Raw genomic sequence first — 16871 nt, 5'->3', positions numbered from 1 at the left:
TTTAAATGATTTGGGCCATATGGATACTCTTACCCATTCGCCTGGGCCTAAGCAACACACCAGCATCCCTTACAGCTCTGCTCTGTGAAAGGCACCTCAAGGCTTGTTGTGAGCGTCTCACCTATTTCAGAAAGTAATTAATCACTGTGGTTTATCTATAGTGATTTTTTTTGCCCTGTTGCCCTTTGGCAAGCCTGATTCCTGCTTCTGATGTAACGTTCCTCAGATAAACCAGTATAACTGAGTGGTTATGGCATTTGAAAGCCAGTCGTTAAAGGCTCTCAAAGTGGAGCGAGGCAGCAGAAAACTGAGCCAGAAGGAATACGGTTAATGCCCTCTGTTCACAGACAGACCCTCACTTCTGTAACACAGCGCTCCTGACTGACCAAAATTACCGTTGTTGTTTTACTTCGTTTGCCATCCAAACGCAAGGCTAAACAGAGCAAAGCAATTGCTTGACTGCAAAGTTAACTCTGAAAAAGCTTCTGTAATACAAGTACATATCATTATCTGTATTAACATAATTACTGGCCCACAATACCACTACTCTTGACACTGAATTAGTGTACCTTCTTGCATGACCTAGAAACTGGGCAGAAGCGCTTATAAAAAGCTCTTTTAACAGATGTTTGTGACTTTGTGGTAGACATTCATACGTAGGTGCCCAACATGAAGGAGACGCTTTTATATGTTGCTGGAGAGTGACTGTAAAAGACAAGGCTTATGAACGTCTGTAAGCAGGGTGAGGCAAAAAGACTTGTATTTAGGAGCCAAACTTAAAAGATTTTCAGAATTACTCCTCGGGTCCCCTGACATTTACTTCCTCATAATTTCAAGTCATTCTGCTTTCACTATGTAAAAGCGTCCAGTGTGTCACATGGCAGGACCATTCCTGAGCTGTAAGTGCTAATCAGTGGTGTACTATTGGTGCGAGCTTTTATTTTTAGGGACAACTGTCTATATCCCACTGCGGTTGAGTTCCCTAGGCAGCATGATGGGAAGAATGGAATCACCTCCATACAGACGTGGATTGCAGGTGATATTAACATGAGAGAAAGATTGAAATGTCAAAACAACAGCAACAACAACCTCCAGCAGAAGTGGAAAAACAGAACAAGTGTACGCAAGAAGTGAGGCTGGTGACTCTGAAATCTTAAGGTCTGAGATATGTATAGCATTTTCAGAATGTGACTGTTCAGACTCAATTTGCTGTCCTCAGATCACATCCAGTAGCTGCACAGCTCTTCATAGTTTGCTGTTGTCGTCACGTCAATGGCCATGGAAGCCACGTCTGTTGTCATTTTCTGAGGAAAAGAAGGAAAGAGCAGAAGTCATGGCCCTTGCTACAAAGACAAATTTTTTCAGTTTTAGACTTTGCTAATGCTCCTTTATATTTCATAATGCCCCTCAACCCCGTATTACGAATGTGTTACACTGGATGTTTAATTCAGCTCTTGTGAAATGCCCAAGATATCAAACAGCCATTGGGGTGTAGATTGTGGTTACCAAAACTGTGAGCAAATAGGCTTGCAATGGAGTGAGACTTCCTTCAGCACAGCCTTTGAGATTTTGGGTATCTTTTTTGAAAGCTCCGTTTCCAACCTTGTCTTGGTATGTCTTCCTTATTCATGCCACCGGTACGAACCATGTATGATATGGAGGTCTGCCAATTGGAGGGGCACACGAACCGGGGGGCTCCTCCTGTATGCAGCCTCTCATCTCTCTGAGCGAATTACCCCGCTAAACACATCCCTGTGTGCTCTGGGCAGTTATTTTCCTCTGTAGCTTTTCTGTACCTTCCACAGAGCTCAGAGGTGGGAAACGTGTTTACCTTTCCATGTCACTCGGTACCACAGACCAGATCGTCTGCCTGCCCTGGGCTCGGGGTCAAAGAGGACTTCAGCGTTTCATGCTTTCGGAGGAGGTAATTGCTCTGTTTGTACCACCGCGTTCAATTTCTGGAGATGGAATGTGCACTGAAGAGTTTAGTACCATTAAAAAATGGATATCAGCCAAACTGCTGCATTAAGAACCGCTACCGCGTTTGCTACGTTTTCTCCTCTTCAATAGGAAGGCAAACACGAGCATGAGGTGTCACGAGGAGTCGGTTACAGAAGGTGCGTGTTGCATAGTCCACAGAGTTAGGGTTTACAGCGGTGGTGCAAGACCCTTTCAGCACGTGGCAAGAGAAAGCTGATTTATTCAGACTGCATTACAGGGCAGCATTTTCAAAATTTGCTGGGGGATATAGCTACCAAAGCCCATCCTTTAGAAGCGGTTTTTTTTCCCCCTTCATATAGATGCAGGGTTCTAAAGTGATGTAGGTACTTCTGAGAACCCTACACTCTCCCCGTCCATTTTTAACTCTTCTGGAGGAAAGACAGGGCTATCAAACACCCTGTAGCTTCATCTGAGTTTCTGAAATGTAACAGCACTTCCTTATTGTCACAGCATGAGCTTCATCCCAGCTGGGTAGTGCTTCCTCAAGCAACACAAAAGCCTGAATGTCAGAAATACCTTCAAGTATTAAACCCTGTGCCTTTAAGGGGGGTGCATTTGGCATTAAACAGACTTTCCAGCTAATGAATTTCTCAAGTTACAAGAATAATGGCCTTTTTAATCTTAGCAAGAGTAATTAAACAGACATTTGTTATTAATGATGTTGTTAATGGCAGTAGATATTGAATTTTCGCTGTAGATATCATACAGTTGTGTAGCGATTTTGGGGAGGTTTTTATTAACTTGATTGGGCTGTGAAGCTAAAAACTTACAATGTATTTTTTTCCTTGCTTCTGGAGGTATTGAGTGTCTCCCTGTGTCTAGAAGCAACTTCTTTTCCTTCATTTTTATTCCTATTGGAGACCCTCACCTTTGTCTTCCTTTGTTGGCCAATCTGACAGCAAAAGGGCCAGATTCTGCCTGCTGCCACTCCTGAATTGCCTGGTATGATTTTTGCAGAAAGGGATGTGGGCAGCATTGCCTGCTTCTGTAGCCCTTTTACAGAGCTTGCTGGGCGTTCTTATCTGTGTTTCATCCCAGGGAAATATCAGTTACGCATCCAGCCAGAAAACCTGGCTTTCTAGCTCAGATTAAAGAAACTCACACTTTTTAGCTCTTTTTTACTCTTGAATACAGAGTAAGCCAAGGCAGAAAGCAGAATACCTTCCTTCTCCTTTTCTACTATATTATGCTCCCTTCTTGTCTTCTCAGTCTTATGCAAGGTATGGAGAGGGACAGTAGGCTTAAGTCTGAATCTCGCATCTCTTGTGTTAGACCACTAATGAAGCCTCTGCTTTTAATCATTGCTCTGAATTGGGGACCGCTCAACCCTGTGCTCTCCTCTGAGGGCGTACAAACCCCCCCGCGGTGCAGTGCATTCTCCTTCAAGCAGTCGCTCCACCCTGCTCAATACCGTGGAGTGGATCGCAGTTGTGGAGACAGACATCCCTGTGCAGATGATGCCTTCATTCTACGTCTTTTCTTACACATTCGTTTTCAGTATTGTGGCTTCTTATAGCCCCGTGTTAGACTTCCTTGCTGTACGTGGCTTTCTCTTGGTTTATAGCAAGCACTTACCAGTTGTTATTGGAATCGCAACGTCTCACGTGTTTTCTTTCCATCCTTTACTGGTCCTAGGAGCAATGCTGAATAAAATGTGGGATTATTACCATGTGGGATTCTCAGCCCTTCCTGACGGGAAGACAGATTAATCAGAATAATTTTTCCATGAAGTGAAGGACTTTCCTGACCAGGCTTAGAAACAGCTTTTGCAGTGACATGGGACCCTGCTTGACTCCTTGTGCCTTTCACATCTTAATTTCTCCTGAGAAAAATGCTTGACAAAAAGCTTTAAAAAAATCCCCTGAACTCTAGAGACCAGGATTTGTCTGCTTTTGGATTGTGTCTGTCAGTGGATGCTTTCCAAGCTCTCATGTTGCTGTGAATTCCAGTTTACACCTTTTAAAAGTGCTCCTTCTGGCTTGGCTTGCTCTCCTCCAGGGCTTGGTCTCAGCTCTGAGCCCGTCTCAATCACATGCTTAACCTGCCTTTGCTGCCTCTTCCAAGTATTGCTTTACACTAAAAAGCAGGGGAAAAAACCCCAAACAAAACAAAAAGCCCTGGCATCAGTTGCTAATTTCCCTTCCTCTGTCAAGATTACGCTAGTAGCTCTGAGTAATTTGGTCTCCTTTTCTCAAGGGAGTAGGACTGAAATAATCCAATGTTTATTTTTATACAAATTCTCACAGTGCTACAATGTTTCAGAGACTTCCTGGGATGTTTCTAGTTTTTTCACAGGCTAAAAGGCCATTCTCAGAGGTAGCTCCTTCATGTAAACCTAAAAATGGCACTTTCCCACAATACAGCTTATCAGGAAGTTTAAAGTTCAATAGTCTCTCTCTTGCTCTCTCTCCCTGTCTCACACACATGAAAGTAAGAAATAAAAAATGAAGGGGCTGTTGCAGTTCTGCTGAGAGCTGCCTTTCAATCATTTAATTTTGGTGTGCTGACTGATTCTGGTCGTATGATGGGACCCGTGATGGTCTAAAGACAGCAGTGAGGCAAAATCTGTAGGGAAAGCTTTTATTCAGTAAATTTTGATTTATCCACGCTGTAGCTGGTGAGGGAAAACGAGATGCTCTCAGCGTTCCTCATGCTTTGGATTTATGGACGTACCCCCATAGGGGCATAGGCACAAAACTAATTTCCATACCAAGACATTAAAACCAGAATGGCTTGATTCTGCTACCTCTAAAATGCCTTATGATGGTTTAATTAAGAGGGATTGGATGAAACGCCGCGCAAATTGGGTACTCTGAGGATGAGATTTCCTGGACTGTTTGGTTTGGCTTTAATTCTGATTACTTTCTTTTTACCCCAACGTGTTTGCCAATAAGACTGTTGAATTGGAGGACAACCGGGTTAGTGCTGGCCAGGTTTGAAAACCTGGGTTAAAGCCCTGGTCCTCCTGTTGTCCTTCCTTTCTCATGTAGAGGGAGAAGTTCCCTTGTGTGAATACAGATTAGTCGCATAAGTGCTGGTTCACAGAAAGAGAAGCTCCATTCCTTTCCCGGTGCTTTGTGTGGGTTCTCATTATACTGCAGACACATTGCAAAGAGATGGCTCCTCGCTTTCTCAAAGTTTCAGCCCTGGTTGGTTTCTTGATTACTTATTTCCGCCCCAGGGACCCTTGCTGTTAGGATTGTTGTTAAACAAAACTGCCTTGCTGGCATTGTGTTCTGACAAACAATTTACACCTCTGTAAACTGATTAGTGCAGTGGTTTTATCTTAACAGCTAATCCTTGTGTCACATTTTCAAGAACAGCTGAGGAGGACCTTTCTGTGCCCAAAGAAACAGGTCTGCCTGGTGAGACTAAGGAAGGTGCAACACGAATTACGTAAAATGGAAAAAGTCTTGGCTTTGCAACCATTTCAGATATTAAAGGCCTGCAGACCACCTAAGTCTAGGAAAAAAAATATCTTACTACAAATATTTATTGTAAAACAGGAACCAGCAGAACAAAAGCAGAAATCCACTATTTTTTTTTCTCCGGTAGACTATGGCACATCATTTGGAAGAGGGGAGAGAGAGACCTCATGGGTACTCTATGTTCTGGACATCATTGAAAGGGGATGTGACAACGATGGGGCATTTCAAACCTCCGGCAGCCACTGTACAGCACCAGAACGAGCAGGTGATGGCAGACTGCTGGTGTTGCAATAGCCCAAACCGGGAAGATCTGACCTTGGCAGAGGTGAGGTGTCCCATGAGAAAATGGGTTTGCCAGCTTGTGTAGTAACCCATGTTGGGAACGGAAAAGTGAGTAAAACCCGCAGAGCTCAAAGCAGAAGCCTGTAAACCCCAAGTTTGTTCCAGCTACATCACTTGTCCTAGATGGAGACAGAAGAGAAAAAATTGCAGGGTAACTGGCCACAGTAGGAATAGGGAAAAAATGTCAAAAAGAGCCTCAGCACAATGATAGAACAATGAAAACAAGAGGAAGGCAAAAAGGCAATGCTAAATTCACATTTAATAAAGGAAGCAACCATGCCTAGGTTGCCTTTGGAAACCAGATGAAAGCTGCCGTTTTGGTGTGTCTAAACAGACAAGGAAATGGAATATCAGCTTCAGAGACTATGAATAAAACTAAATTCAAAATTCAAACTCTCACCTTCATGAAAAATTCTATTTTTTTGGTATTCTGAGTACAAATCACCAAACTGAACAACCAAAGAGAGTTGGGTAACAGACTCTATTTCACCCAGCTAGAATAGGTAGTAGGCCTCATCTCTTCTAATTTCAGCCATTTTTTTAATGTTTAAGAACAGGATTTAACTTGCTGAATTGCAGCTGTCTTGAAGCTGTGTGTGTGTTTATCCTCAGTTAACAGTGCAGGTCTTTCCACAGGTGGGGAAAGACAAAAGCATCTCCACAGTTGACTCTTTCACAGAGCCACCTAGGCTGACACAAAACCCGCGTTTTGATCAGTTGAAATGGCTTTGCAGTGGTAACTACAAAACAAAGAAATATACTCTGCTGGGCTTCAGCCACTCAGCGGAAAATTTCAAAATAAATAAAAAAAAAATACCAAGTGAAAAACAGACTTTCAAAATGTCTTCCTGAATAAGTCCACAGCTCTGTTTAACAACAATTGAAATGCTATTTTGTTTAAAAGTTCCAAAACATTTCTTCTTGAACTTTCCCAAGTCTCGGCAAACTCCAGAGGTGGCACCTTGGGCATCTGGGTTTCCAGGTCTGTCCAGTCGGCAGCTGAGAGCCTGGGACTTGAGGGAGCTCAGTCTCTTTAGCAGTATATCAGGTGAACAGGCAGCAAGTCACATGGGATAATTTTAGAAACCTGCCTGAGCAAGAGGCTTTCAAAACTGGCACAGCTGCCAGTTTCCTTGGCTTCAACCAGAACTTCATTAAAATCATTCTGTTCCCATGCAGCAGCTACATTTTGACAAATCAGCATTTTCCAGTGGGAAGAAGAAAAACAAAAACACTGAGTTGGAACAGTTGCAGTCATTTCTAGTAACAATCAAATGTGAGATGATAAGTTGGAGAACAGCTCTAGCGGTGGACATGCATCACAGCACGGCTGAACACCACGACTTACCACATCAGGTGGAGTTCACTCAGCTCTTGTGTTGATCCTCATCTATTGTCTCTGCCAAAATACATGCATGAAATGGTAAGGAAACAATCCTTTGCTTCTTGATGACATTCATGTCCATGTTTACTATGTAGATTTCATAAAAAGACATAAACTTGCGGGTTATAGAGAGAGGCCATCTTCTTCATCCCTTGCTTAGTGCTTTTTTGTGCATTGAAATGTCAAACCATCTATTGTCTGTTACTGTCGTTGCGACGTACAAAATTCCCACCTAGAGTTTCCCCACACACTCAGTGTCCTTGTACTTTACTTGATAAAAACAGAACCTCTCATCCAGCCAGAAAGGTAGCATGCATTTCTAAAAAATGTTTTGGGAAGTAGGAGCCAGGTTCTTTGTGCATTATCAGTCCCTGGTGATGAGGAGGTAAAATGAAGCAGGCAATAAAGCAGACACTGCTCCTCAGAAAGTTGAACAAGGAGCCATTTCCAGCTGTTCTCTTGGCTGATCAGTAATCTTGTTAGAGATAATTATGAATACATTCAAAGGTAATTATAGCAGAAACCTATTTTATGTGTAAGCAGTTGCCCTTATGGTAGTGTAAGAGACCTTGGATCAGTCACCAAAGAAATAAACATCTGAATTTGACTTAAAGCTGCTGTTAATGCAAAAGGCCAAAAAGCCATCAGGGACCCCTGGCATGCCCACCTCTTGCAGATTTTTATTTCCCGTAGCCATGAAAGTAGTCAGGAGCAAAACTGAAGGGTATGGCTGAGTTTTTGACTAAACTGTCATCCATAGCTCTACGCTGTCAGCTCTGTCAGGGAAGGTATTCTCTCCTCTTAACATCTGATTCCTTCTTAACATATTTGGCAAAAAAAAAAAATAAATAGGAAATTCTTAGAAGGTTTGGATTCAAAATAGCGCATCAAAACCACTGGTTTAGAAAAGATGCTTGAGCTGGTATTTGCATTCTTTTCTCTCAAGGTTACTGCTCTGAGCGTCTACACTTAAGAGGCTTTCTTTTTTTCTTTTTTCTTTTTTTTTTTTTTCTCCATGAGTTAAAAGACAGTTAGGTTTACAATTTTTTGCATTACGGTAGCATATTTGATGCTTCCTTATAAAATCAGAGGGCTATTGTATCAGAGAAGGAGACAGTCCCAACAGTTAAGCTGCTGCAATTGAAAAGCATAGACAAAACTTTGGAAGAAGGGGATATTGTATTATTGCGTATCACGCTATTACAGACAGGGAGCTGAGACATAAGGAGACGGAATAAATTGACCAAAGCTGCACAGGAAGTCTGTGATAGACACAAGAATTAAACACAGATCTCCCAACCCTCAGTGTGGTTCTCCGGCCCTGAAACTATTGTTCCTCTCTCCCTTGTCTACTAATTGGATCCATAGGCACCTTCTATCACTGACTTCTGCTAAGTATTGCGCCTGTAGGTAAAGCACCCACACTTTATTTTAGTGCTGATACTAAACTTTAATAACTAGGGCATTCTTCCACTTTTTTTTTTTTTTTTTTCTTTTTATTCCTGGTGCCTGACAATAATGGCTCAGTAATTACTGAACTAATGTTATCAATTCCAACAGATATCACATTTATTAAACAGAAAATGCTATGTTGCTGTTCATCAGTTAGGAATGTGTATAATTGAAACATGAAAATGAAGTCTGTACGAATATGTGTGATTCATCATGAATTCTGCAAGCCCTATACTAACTCTTCTTTTCTTAATTAAGCTGTCAAATGGAAAACTTATAATTAATGCAACAGCATATTTTGTAGGAGTTCTTTTCTACCCCCATATAAAGCTCAATTCAGCAGAAACATTACAAGGATTACATGCGTGGATTGGGCACCCTTGTCTTATTAAGCAAAAAATTTTGCTTTCCTGCATGACTATTTTTAGTCCATTCCACCAGGATCTTCAGCGAAAACTGAACATGGGATTGAGACTCACTCATTATTTTCTTCTGTCCCTTTCTATATACAGATAGTGATTCACTTGCTCTGAGAAACTTGTGTTACAGACCTACCAGAGTATTTAGTCATAGAATCATAGAATCATAGAATCATAGAATCATAGGGTTGGAAGGGACCTCTGGAGATCATCTAGTCCAACCCCCCTGCCAGAGCAGGGTCACCTAGAGCAGGTTACACAGGAACATGTCCAGGCGGGTTTTGAATGTCTCCAGAGTTGGAGACTCCACCACCTCTCTGGGCAGCCTGTTCCAGTGCTCTGTCACCCTCAGGGTAAAGAAGTTCCTCCTCATGTTTGTGTGGAACTTCCTATGTTCAAGTTTGTGCCCATTGCCTCTTGTCCTGTCCCCAGGCACCACTGAAAAGAGCCTGGCCCCATCCTCCTGACACCCACCCTTTAAGTATTTATAAGCGTTGATAAGGTCACCCCTCAGCCGTCTTTTTTCCAGACTGAAGAGACCCAAATCCCTCAGCCTTTCCTCATAAGAGAGGTGTTCCAGTCCCCCAATCATCTTTGTAGCCCTCTGCTGCACCCTTTCCAGCAGTTCCCTGTCCCTCTTGAACCGGGGAGCCCAGAACTGGACACGGTACTCCAGGTGCGGCCTCACCAAGGCAGAGTAGAGGGGGAGGATGACCTCCCTCGACCTGCTGGCCACGCTCTTCTTGATGCATCCCAGGATGCCATTGGCCTTCTTGGCCACAAGGGCACATTGCTGACTCATGGTCATCCTGTTGTCCACCAGGACTCCCAGGTCTCTTTCCACAGAGCTGCTCTCCAGCAGGTCAGCACCCAACCTGTACTGGTGCATGGGGTTGTTCCTTCCCAGGTGCAGCACCCTACACTTGCCCTTGTTGAACTTCATAAGGTTTCTCTCTGCCCAGATCTCCAACCTGTCCAGGTCTCTCTGGATGGCGGCACAGCCTTCCGGTGTGTCAGCCACCCCACCCAGCTTGGTGAAGTTAGTCCAGTAAATTAAGACTATGGTGACAGACATAGACACAGCACAGTTTCTTAACTGCCCTGCGCAGGATGAGTAGGTCGGCTCCTGGCCTGGATCTGGACTGACGCTCACAGTCAGGCTTCCCTTAGGACATCTGCACTTGGGACAACTCGGGGGTTGGGGTGTTGATTTTAACACCTGAACCTCCTCGACCCACAGGTTCAGGCGGTGCTGGACTCGGCTCCGCTCCTCATTCTGGCATGACAGCTAAAATGAGCTTTTCACTTGCTATGCGTCTTTCCCAGGTGGGATCAGAGATGCCAAATTGAAGACCCGTCTGCTCTGCATGTACGATAGAGATAACACAGTCCTTTCCCTGTGCAGGGTTTCCACATTGAATTTCACTGGCACTTGTCTGGAGGCAGCTTGTGAAGCACCTTGCTGTGCTTCGTGCCCTGCTGGTCATAAAAGATAGTGCTTTAAAAGTAATCTCTTTGGCCTTTCATGCAAGGAGATGAGTGTTTTAAGGAATATTTACATTTTCCACTGTAAAGTAATAACCTGCAGCATGCCATTTTCCAGGCAGGGAAAGCACGGCAGGGTTTGGGAGGACAGGTCAACCTCCTAAGCCCATCTAGGCAGCCCCGCAGGCGGGGGTCAAGAGCCTCCATCCAGGGATGCCTCTGCCTGCTCCACCACCAACTGCAGCCTGCGTGCTCTTGGTCATTCATACTCTGGTTGTGGTTGTTTTGCTTGTAATTTCTTATAATAGCCCCAGATTACACAGAGCAATGCCAGTTACCATCGACTGGGGTGGGGCGGTGGGCACAACACAGGAAGAGACTTTTCTCCTCTTGCAACATCAAAGCCACAAGATTTCCATATGCTTTTTTTTTTCCCCCCCCCCTTATACTTTACATCTGATTACAACTGTTTTCACTTCGGTGCCAAAAGAGAATACCTAAAACAGTGTAGAAAAGGAAGACACAGGGGTTTGTGGGCACTTGCAGCTGCCAAATAGAGCAGCTGTAATGCTGCGGGTGCTTGGGAAACCAATTAGAAACACATGGAGTGACAAAAAAATGTATGTAACATAAGATTAGCACAGTGAATGCAGCCACACTGTGTGAAACTTAGGCAAGCTAGGGCTGGCTGGCACCAAGGATCAGTGAAAGTAAAATGCAGTTATGATGCCTCAAAAAGAAATTGCACATTAGTGCTGGGAAATAAGGAAATATTCTCACTGTGATCCTAACTGGGGCTTAAGTACACGGATACATCAATGTCAAGAAAATTGTTTTTAAAAGTTAAGTATGTTAAAAGCAAGTCTGGTGTTCACAACTGGGTTCTGTGGGAAAACTGTTGCCTTAAAGGGTGCCCTGACTTTTCGCGTGGCACGGGTCAGAAGCTGTGAGTCCAGGCAGAAACTCTTTCTTTGAACCTTTGCTAAGCAATGGATCAGACAAACTGAAGGAAGGTGTTGAGACAAACGTGAGACAGTTCTTCTTAAACAATTAAAAAAAAAAAAAAGTCAAGATCTGAAGAGTCCTGTATATTCATTAGCTGGCAGTGTATTTTCAGGCACTCTTTTAGAGATACATTTTTTTAACGCATGTGAAATGGTCAAGTCAGGCATTAGTTTATTCAGTTAGATAGGGCTGCAGAGGAAAGCTGTGCTTTTCACTGTCTCCATTGTCTATCATCAAGAAGAGAAGGAACTTAAGGCAGAAGTTTTCATTCTGCAGATAACAGTCGGCAGTCCAAGATTTTTGGTCCATCCTGGAGATGACAAAAGACCTCAGATACATTGGTTTTTGACAGAGACATGGAATGGAGAACTTTTGCTGACGGTGGTCGAATATTTGTAAGTATTATGAGGATTGAATGTCAATGCAATCTTTTAATGCATTTACTTGGTGACAGAACAGAAACATGGGTAACAGAAAACTTATTACTCAAAGGAATAACCAGAACGATAGGAGCAGGGACTCCTGGGTGGAAGCACAGGTGACATACTTTGTTATTGAAGTCCATCCAGCAGTTATCACATTCTAATAAAAAAGATTATTTTTATTTCTATCACGATATTGCACAAGCACATAGAAGAAATTTCCAGGGCCTTATTTCGTAGACTTTTCAGCAGTGCGCTGTTGACAGTTTTATTTTTCCTCTCAGACAAAAAAGAAAAGCCAAATCCTCTCCTCAGTGTTTGCCCTCCTGTAAATCTAACATGGCCAAGCATAGTGGCCTTCAGCAGGCCCCAAACTTACTATTTCGTGGTGAGTGAACAGGAAAGAGTTATACACCCTACAAGTACTTAGTGAAACATCTGAAGCCCCTCGTTTATTAAGCCAGCTGTGTAAGCTTTGTCTTTGTCCTCCGTCCCGCATGTCCACGGCGCGAGGTTTAAGTATGTAGGACACTTACTGCTGTTAGCAGAAAATGAGCTGGGAGAACAGGCTGCATTTATCGTTGCCGACTGCAGAATAATAATTATGAAGGAACAAAAATTTATAAGATTTTCACAGTCTTGAAAATTGTCTCCACCTCTACTGCCAGCAGAAAGCATGCTGCATTCAAGACTGACAAGCAAGGGTGAGAGCTTTGCTGAGCAGAATACTTACAGATTTCAGTAATTTGCCTGTTCTGGGGAACGGAAAAGATAGACGGAGGAAAGAGACAGCACTATGGCCCATCTGTGCAAACCAAAAATGCTGCTACTAGGTCAGAACGAGTTGTACAACTGCCCCCGATAATTAAATCTATGGCCTCCATAAAGCTTCTTAATGAGAGCGCTTTACTGGCTTGGCCTTACATCGCTAGTAACAATTAATTTGCATTTTAGAATGTTTCTATTTATCTACTGTTTGCAATTTTAATATTTGTCTTTACAGAGTGAGGTGCAAAAGTCTGATTTGTTTGCTCAGGATTTACTTCTCTAATTTTGACTACCCAGATGGAATAACAACACTTCGAATGAGAATTTTCGTAATATTTCAAAAAGAACGAAAAATGTTTTCCTCGGCACAATTTGAAGCGGTGTTTGAATATGTAGCCCACAGAACTTCGAAAAAACGTGCTGATTTTTTGATAGCCTTGTTTTGAAAGTCTCATCCTTAGATATTTTACTGTGAGGAAAAAAATAACCCTTGCATTTCAAGTCTATTCTGTGCAGGACATGCTGAAGATGTGCTCCTGACCCAGTGACCAAATTCCAGCCAGATCCAAAGCAAGAAGGCTTTGCTTGAGCCAGTGGAGGCACTCCTAAACGGCAAAGTACAAAAGCTAATCCTCAGAATCCCACTTTCTTTAAAAAAACAACAACAACAAAAAAATCAGAATACCAGATGCGGATGTTTGCGCAGACATTTGTAGAAGTGAGAATGCGTCTGGCTGTTTGGAGCATTATTTCTGCATCGTGATGTCTTTTGTGCCATGGAACCTGCTGTGAAACCTGCTCTCTGTGTAACAGCTCATATGGAAAGATCAAGGGTGCACTGCTTTGCTGGCATGGCTGCAGGATAAACAGTTCCTAACCAGACTATCACACACTGCTAGAGTTTCTGAACAAGAAGTTATGAAGTTAAAGACACTGGGTTTTGCCCTCATTTAAAAATAAAATAGTGCCTGGAAGAGCTGACTCTGGGGAGGAAAGAGAAGGGGTTGAAATCCACAGCTGAACCTGGAAGAAATTTCTCCTGATAGTACCTTGCTCTCTAACCAGTTTGCAAACCCGCACTAGCCAAATATCACCCTATATTTTGGCAAGAATGATCCACAGTCAGGGAAAAATCGGGATTAGGGTTTTCAGGAGTCCCTTTCCGGTCAGTATTTCATACTGATATTATTATATATTATATATATTTTTATAGATATATATTTTTTTATATATTTTATATACATTTTTTTTATATATATATCCAGCTATTGCTGAACAGGGGAGCTCCATTTTACATTCTAGGAGTTGACGTCTTCTTGCTGGAGGGATTACAGCTTGTCGGGTGCAGATCTTGTTTCACACAGTCTATAGTAAATTAACCGGTAAATTCAGAAATTTATTCTGTCTTAAGGATCATTTTTACAGGTGGAAGGACGAAGGTGGATACGTTCTTAATTTTATTTGCTTTAAAAAAACAGTGAAAAGGAACATAATAGAAAGCGTTAAATCTGCTATGGATTGACTTGTAGATTTGTCCATGAACTGCGATAGGTTTGGGTAATGACTTCTAAATAATTCCTGTTTAACTTCTACAGCACTTTATTGGTCCCATGTCAACAGATGTTCTCCGATATAAGTATTTCCCTTGAGTTCTGAGATGGGCAGCGTAAAAATCTCAAACCTGAAATAGGCCCAGAATGACACTTCTTTTGTTTGTTTGTATCTTTGCTCAGAAATGCCCCATGCTTCTCTAAGCCCACGTTTTTAGACACAGTTCCTCCACGCTTTGCACAAAGTTCCACCATTATTCCTCCTCCACTGAAGAAGACGATAATAAGACAAATGCCTGGGACGCCTCCCAGAATACACCCAGACCTGCCTTTTCCTGCTACCCGTGGTCTCGTGAAGTAGGCACTTGACTATGAATTATGGGGAAGACGCATCTTCTGATGATAAGGTTGGGTGATAAATGTCCAAAGCCAGCATGGGACACTTCAGAGGAAGTGCCATAAATTTACCGCCGAATCAGATCTAAGGAGGGGAGCTGGGGCTAAAGAATCACAGCTGTCATTTGGCTGTGGGAAACAGTTCAGGGATCATTAGTATTGGTCATTCCCACGAACTTGAGGTTCGCAGTGGGGAATGCCGGGAGGTGACACCGCAATCTGTGCAGATCTCGAATCCCAAAGATGAAAGATTGCCTGTTGTTAATAAACAGGTTACATCGCATGTTCAAAATCAAATGCATTTCCCACTTCCCAGTTTTGCTCTGCGTCTTCTACAAACAGCAATATTATAAAAGGTAATTGGTAAAAACAGTGGTGGTGGGGGGTGGGGTGGGAAAGAAGGCTAGTTGTTGGAGTTTTCACCTTAAACTTGGTTTAGTACAATGTCATTTTTTGTATAACAATGCCTGGTAGTTGGAAAACGCCGCAGCACAGTCAGGCTTTTAATATTTTATATTACATATCAAGATAAGTCAGAGCTTTTTGGCCAAGTGACTTTTAAGAGAAATCTCTTTTCCCAGTATTCCCCCTCCCTCTTCTCTCCCAAATGATATTGTAGAGAGAAACCTGGAGAAACACAAGTATCACCTTGTTGGAAAGCAGCAGGTTGGCATATATCAGATCTCTAAGTGACTGATGTCATTAGTATTTTGACTGTATACTTTATAGAAAACAGCACAAAAAACACACTTTGCCCTGCAATGGTTGATTTTGACGATATTCTTTCCAGGCTTGACTGTAATTGTGCCTCAAAACAGGATGGGCAGGGCTGCTAGTAACTAGGACAGATCCATCAAGTACCAGGGTTGAGGTGCTGCTGCAGAGTGTGCAGTGTTTTTGAGGGACAGAGTTAATTACGCCGTCCCAGGGAGCTGTGTGGGTCTAACTGGGACACAGAGACAAACCCTTTGGGCGCTTCGTTTCTGCTGTCACCCCAGCAGAAGGACAGACCGTGGGAAAGCAGCTTCCTAGGGGAAGAAAAGTAAAACATCTCGGTCTTCTTGTCAGCACAGGTGATGGACTGCTATTATTACTATTTTATAACAAAAAAGCAGAGAGGAAAGAGGAGAAAAGGACTGTATGAAGGACAAAGCTGGGAATCACTCAGTAGCACCACAGCAGTTGATTTGATCTCGCTTTGTCTGCAATTCAAGTGTCTCAGGGTTTTTTGTTTAATGGCTTTCTCCTAACGTGGAATAGGTTTTCTCTTTTCTGCTGCAAAAATATAGAAACCATGTCCAGAGTAATACATGTTTCCTTGTAAAAAGCCGAGGCAAATCACAGGAGAAGGCCGGCATCTCAGTCCCCAGGTGTCAGTTTCCTGTAATCTGTTAAAAAAACCCCATAAACTCTGTAATCCTACGGCAGTTTGAGCACCCTGAGCGGGACGCGCTTCGTAATACCGGAGAGAGGCTCAGAGGCACTGACAGCTGAATTATTTAAACATATATATGTTCTTAAACACATCTGAGACTCAGGGTCTGAACAACCTGTTCCCACTTTCAAAAGTAGCCCAGGCACTTTGTATTTGAAAGTCTCTTTGAAAGTAAACAGCACGTGGGTTTCTGGGTGTTGCAATCACTTCTCATTCCACGCGTAACTTTCTGGCTTTCCTGAATGAAACTAGAATAGGGCCTTCGGCAAAAAAGCTGACTCAAAAGCACCGAAGAGGCAGTAGTGCTGGTGTAACTTCCTTATTTTAATGAAGGCTTCTGCTTAAAAACACATTCTGTGGTACCTCTGGAGTTTAATCTAAATGTTATAATTAATCCTTACCCGTAGAGACAATAGGCTGGATAAAATATTGAGTCCATGGTTTTGGAACTGCTTTTTCTTTTTCTTTTTTATTTTTTAAAGATTTTTACTTAAATTAAGTAAAGGGAAACAAAATAAAAGCTTCCAGCTTTATCCCTCCATAGTGCTGATAAAAAGTAGGATATCTGCGTTGCAGGAAACCGTTGTATTTTGACACTTGTTTCGTATTGGGACAAGAAGACGAAATATTGAAACTTTTCACTGCTTCAGACAGTAATACTCTCTGAAAGGATGAGTTTTGGTTGTTTTTTTTTTTTCTCATTCAAAGCCTATTGACCAGCCCAACATTTGAGCTACATTCAGTTTAGCCTGAGAATGAAATGACACCAGCTGATCTCAGAAAC

The sequence above is a fragment of the Larus michahellis genome, chromosome Z (assembly GCF_964199755.1).
Source record: "Larus michahellis chromosome Z, bLarMic1.1, whole genome shotgun sequence".
Lineage (NCBI taxonomy): Eukaryota > Metazoa > Chordata > Aves > Charadriiformes > Laridae > Larus > Larus michahellis.
The sequence above is the reverse complement of the archived record's forward strand: the minus strand, read 5'-3'. Positions refer to the sequence as shown.